The sequence below is a fragment of the Schistocerca americana genome, chromosome 7 (assembly GCF_021461395.2).
Source record: "Schistocerca americana isolate TAMUIC-IGC-003095 chromosome 7, iqSchAmer2.1, whole genome shotgun sequence".
NCBI lineage: Eukaryota > Metazoa > Arthropoda > Insecta > Orthoptera > Acrididae > Schistocerca > Schistocerca americana.
This window is the reverse complement of record NC_060125.1, coordinates 281,795,211-281,801,210: the sequence shown is the minus strand read 5'-3', so window position 1 is coordinate 281,801,210 and position 6,000 is coordinate 281,795,211.

The window sequence follows — 6,000 nt, the reverse complement described above, 5'->3', positions numbered from 1 at the left end:
GTTGTAGAGTGGGTTGTGCTGTTCATTAGCAGTTCATCAGCAGTGAAGTTAGCCTATCAAGTCGTTCCACGCGCCAATTCGAGTGACCAGCCAGATTCAATTAGTGTCAGTTGTTCTCTTAGCTTAAATAATAGCTCACTACCTGCTCAGCCTTTGGATAGCGTTCGATCGTTATTACCGACCCATACCCCATTTTTATAATGGCCTTCTGTTCGGTTTAAGGAAACCAAACGCGAACATGTTTGGCGACACCATCTCTCTCGCGCAAATTTTCGTGACAACGGCCTGATTGGCTAACTTCAAGGTTAATTAACGTGGAGTAACACAGAATTTTTATCATAACAATCATTTCTCAGCATAAGAAACCCTACAACACCCTCTTAAGCTTTTCGAAGTCTCTGCGATCTCCTTATACTGGACATCAGGCAATAGCGTTCTACACGATTAAATCTAAGCACTTGCTTATATTTAGGTGTATCATTTGCGAAATATCCGTGGCGTTGCATTTCTGTCGGTTTGGGGAAGGCATGTAAATTTCGCGACATAGTAACCATATCAGTTCCTTCAAGCGAGAGCTGGATGTCATTGGTTAGTATCGGACAGCACATTCCATGTTATTTGTTGGCTGCAAGCAGGTAGTATTACATTTTTGTTGTATCTAGAGAAGTGTAGGCTGTGACAAGATATAGGTGAAATAGCATCTATGGGAACACGGTAAGTACAATTACAACGAACGTAACAGATTACGTAAAATTTTAAATTTTTGTCCATTTTATTTCCTTAATAGGAGATTAAGAAGAAGTCAGGACATAAAGGGACTGAAAATTATGCGAAAGGAGCAGTAGAAAAAGTGAGATTTCTTGAAATGGCAGGTAGTGGGAAATACTCAGTTCTGAAAAGTACTTTAAGTAATTGACTTAAAACTTGACCGGAAATCAGAGAGGCTAGCAGAAGACCTGTTTTTCGAAATACCGAGTTCACTCCGAGAACAAATTGTGATGAATGGGGAACAATATTGTACAATCCCTGAAACATTTTGCAGAACTCTGAGTTCAGTACCACATTTTGTAAGATTAAGCTCATGAAAACTGTGCGCAAGTAGAGCTGTACGGTGATTTCTTCATGTGTGATAAATGTTACACTGAAGGTCCATTTACTGATTTAGGTCGGTTCTTTTTTTAAAGTTTTAATAAGTAACTGTAGTACGCCAAAAAAGCATCACTTTATCGAAACACCTTGACTGTGTCCTATAGCGTCTTACAAGTTTCGTATTTAGCTGAAACGTGCCTGCAACCTTCGTTGGAAGTGGTCCAAAAGAGTGGCGTCCTGAGACCTCACCTTCTGGCTTGACGACGCTACAAACAGAAAGTTTTGCGAAAAGAAAAGACTGTAGTTCAGAATAGCATGTGAGGTGTGTGGAGGGTTGCTGGAGTCACATGGGCACCAGATTCACCACAATTTTGCCGAAAGCCTTCCTGGACGGGTCACACGACGAAACGGTCGTCGCACCCCCTCTTAATTACATTTCACGCGTGCTTTCGATGGCTGCGATGGAGGTAAGCACTGGGAGATCCAGAGTTAAAATTACGTGATTTTCTCATGGGTAGCCGAGAAAAGCATTTCAGACACACCTGCGCTCAGTATCGACAAGAAAAGCCCTGTGGGGGCGGTATCCATCAGCCCGTTCCAAGAGCCGTTGATTTCCAATATTTCGTGTCGAAAACGACAGATCTCTGTGCGAAGAGCGACGGGACGACGATCTTGAGAACGCTCAACACTGTTGACACATCCCGGACGATTAAACTCTAATATGAGGATGTTGTGGGGCTGCAGTCACAATGAAAGTGATCGACCACTTTGGAGTGTTGCTCACCCGCAATTATTTCTCCCGTATGCGGAGTGAAACCGCTGAGGATCGTTCAAAACCTTTCGTGGGTGTGTCTGTTTTCTCAGCCCTCAATATATAACGCTGTCACGTGTCATGATAACAGAGGGCTGAGCATTGACATGTGAGTGAATAAAACGGCAGAGGATCCCTCGGAGCCACCCATGCATGTGTGCTGAGCACGTTGCAAATGCGCCAGTCAGAGACTTTGACAGCGATTCAACTGAGTGGTTCCTCGCACCTTATCTAGTGCCTGAACACAGGGAAGACCACGTAAGAGGTGTCGAAGGGGCTGCCTGCCCTTAGGCGAAAGATCAGCCATAAGGCCTCACTCAGCAGAATGTTACAGTGATGCCGCGATGTAATTCCCAATTCTTCAGCAATGGTAACGAAGATTACTCCCAGAGCGAGATTCGGGAGAAAAAATGCTTTGTGGCAATCCTCCCTCTCCACGATGCTTGTCGTGCTCGAAATTTCTATGTTTAGAATGTTCCTACTGTTGATACCAGTCAAGGGAATGCACCAAATCTTCCTGAAGAATAAACATCAGAATAAAATATAAGAATTAATATAAAAATTGAGGTAAGAATGAAGTATGAGTATATAATAGTTTAAAAAGTTTGTAACCTCTCGAAACATTATACACATATATACAAATATGTGAGAGTTATTGTGATACCAAATACAAACTTTAAAATTAATATAACGTCCTTGTAACATGATAAGAAACATTCGTGTAGTTACCTTCAATGGAAATTTGTACATAAATTAAAAAAAAAGTAATAAAATAAAATAAATATAGACAATAATAAAGTTTCGAACACAGAGCAAAGGCGAGAGACCTTGACGCAAGACACTCTGTCACCGCGTCGTCTGATCTCATCGACCGCTAAAAGACATCAGAATTGCGTCGAAAACTTTGGCTGTAGTTTTCAGAAATGATCGAATACCTACAGATAATCTCCTCTTCAACTGTGCGGGATTTCTGGGAAATCGGGTTATGGCAATTTCCGTGCTCTTTCATAAGGTTTATACCTCGTCATTGTTTACCTTAATGTGAGTATATATTACAGCCCAGATACAAAGCATTTTGATACAGAACGGACGTTTTAGATGATATAATTTCATATCCGCTATAGGCTTAACCCTCAAGAATTTTAAACGATCATAATGCAAAGGTGTCAAAAGAAGAAAACATTGCGAACATCTGTCCTTATGTGCTACGATCTTGTTTCATAATTTATTAAGATACCTATTTTTAACGTGATTAATGTTAAACAATCTTTAGATGAAATTATGATTTTAGGAAGCATGCACATACTCGCAAGATGATTAGATTGAGGGCTCCCGTAAGGAAGATATGTTTTGTGTGTGTGTGTGTGTGTGTGTGTGTGTGTGTGTGTGTGTGTGTGTGTGTGGGAGAAAGAGAGAGAGAGAGAGAGAGGTGGGATGTGGGGGAGGCAGAGAAAGAGTGAGAGTCAGACCCACCTGCAGAACGGTGAAAATTACGGTGAAGAGGCAGACGGCGGCGATGCAGCCACAGATGGCGAAGGCGACGACGACGAGCGGCCCACCCTCGTGGCCGTGGAGGACGGCGGGCGCCGCTTCGCCCACCCCCGGAAGGTAGGCAGCCCCGCGCGACGTGCCGCCCGCCGCTGGCAGCTCGCCGCCGCCTTGTTGCTGCTGCTGCTGTTGCTGCTTGGTGCGTCGCTTGCCCGCCAGCGACCAGCTGTGGCACTCGCCTGCCACAGAACCGCAGAGCGGGCGTGTCACCCAGCGGCGACGTGGCTTACGGCCAACGCTGCCTGCTACTTGCTAAGCATGCGTCTCTCTCTGCTTGTGACTAACAACCACAACTGTACAGGTCGTGCAATGGAATACGTTGTAACAAAGAGAACATTTTCTGGCCTAGCGACTGCAAGGAGACTGCGGCCTCACATGAGACTTAATCAGTGGCGTGTACACTGACGGAAAAATTCCATAACCAATGAGTAATTAATGTAGAGTAATGAAATTTCGAAATACACCTGCCTAGGCAACGTACACTACTGGCCATTAAAAGTGCTGCACCACGAAGATGATGTGCTACAGGCGCGAAATTTATCCGACAGGAAGAAGATACTGTGATATGCAAATGATTAGCTTTTCAGAGCATTCACACAAGGTTGGCACCGGTGGCAACACCTACAACTTGCTGACGTGAGGGAAGTTTCCAACCGATTTCTCATACACAAACAGCAGTTGACCGGCGTTGCTTGGTGAAACGTTGTTGAGATGCCTCGTGTAAGGAGGAGAAATGCGTACCATAAAGTTTCCGACTTTGATAAAGGTCGGATTGTAGCATATAGCGATTGCGGTTTATCGTATCGCGACATTGCTGCTCGCGTTGCTCGAGATCCAATGACTGTTAGCAGAGTATGGAATCGGTGGGTTCAGGAGGGTAATACGGAACGCCGTGCTGGATCCCAACGGCCTCGTATCACCAGCAGTCGAGATGACAGGCATCTTATCCGCATGGCTGTAACTGATCGTGCATCCACGTCTCGATCCCTGTGTCAATGATGGGGACGTTCGCCAGACAACAACCATCTGCACGAACAGTTCGACAACGTTTCCAGCAGCGTGGACTATCAGCTCGGAGACCATGGCTGCGGTTACAATTGACGCTGCATCACAGACAGGAGCGCCAACGATGGTGTACTCAACGACGAACCTCGGCGTACGAATGGCAAAACGTCATTTTTTCTGATGAATCCAGGATCAGTTTACAGCATCATGATGGTCGCATCCGTGTTTGGCGACATCACTGTAAACGCACATGGGAAGGGTGTATTCGTCATCGCCATACTGGCGTATCACCCGGCGTGATGGTATTGGGTGCCATTGGTTACTCGTCTCGGTCGTCTCTTGTTCGCATTGACGGCACTCTGAACAGTGGACGTTACATTTCAGAAGTGTTACGACCCATGGCTCTACCCTTCATTCGATCCTTGCGAAATCCTACATTTCAGCAGAATAATGCACGACGGTATGTTGCAGGTCCTGTATGGGCCTTTCTGGATACAGAAAATGTTCGACTACTGCCCTGGCCAGCACATTCTCCAGATCTCTCACCAATTGAAAACGTTTGGTCAACGGTGGCCGAGCAACTGAATCGTCGCAATAGCCCAGTCACTATTCTTGATGAACTGTGGTATCGTGTTGAAGCTGCATGGGCAGCTGTGCCTGTACGCGCCATCCAAGCTCTGTTTGATTCAATGCCCAGGCGTATCAAGGCCGTTATTACGGTCAGAGGTGGTTGTTCTGGGTACTGATTTCTCAGGATCTATGCACCCAAACTGAGTGAAAATGTAATCACCTGTCAATTCTATTATAATACATTTGTCCAATGAATATCAGTTTATCATCTACATTTCTTCTTGGCGTAACAATTTTAAGAGCAAGATCGCAGATTAGTATCGAGGAAAGCCAAACCTGAAATGCTGTTATATTAATAACCGGCGCTCACTGGAATGCAGTTGCTGAATGGCAGCACAACAAGTCAAAACACCAAACATGTACAAATTTGCAGTCAGGGTGCGTGGGATAGCTACCGTAGTTCTCCAGCTGCCATACAAAGGCGCTGTGCTCCATAAGGGTGTAAGTTTCGTTTACAAGGTATGGGCTGGGTCCTCTCATCCAATTGAACCGATCACTGACAGAAAATGGGCATGTTCGGATACTTGGAGACCAATTTCGATCATTCAGTGATGGTACTTTTATGGACGTCCATTGCCCATGTCACCAAGCCACAGCTACTAGCGATTCGTTTGAAGAACATTCTGGACAATTCGAGCGAGTGATTTGGTTACCCAGATAGCTCTATATGAATCCCGTCGAACATTTAGGGGACATAATCGAAAGATCACTTCGTGCACAATACCCAGGTCCTGCAATTCTGTCGAAATTATGGACGGCTATAGGCGTAGCAGTATTCCTGCAGGGTACTGGGAGGTATCCCATGACTTTTGTCACCATAGTGTAAACTGACATTCAGTCTCCTATATCAGCACCCAGATATCCGTGATTAAGTTAACTCATCCTATTCCTGGAACTGAACAAGGAGAATGCAGACT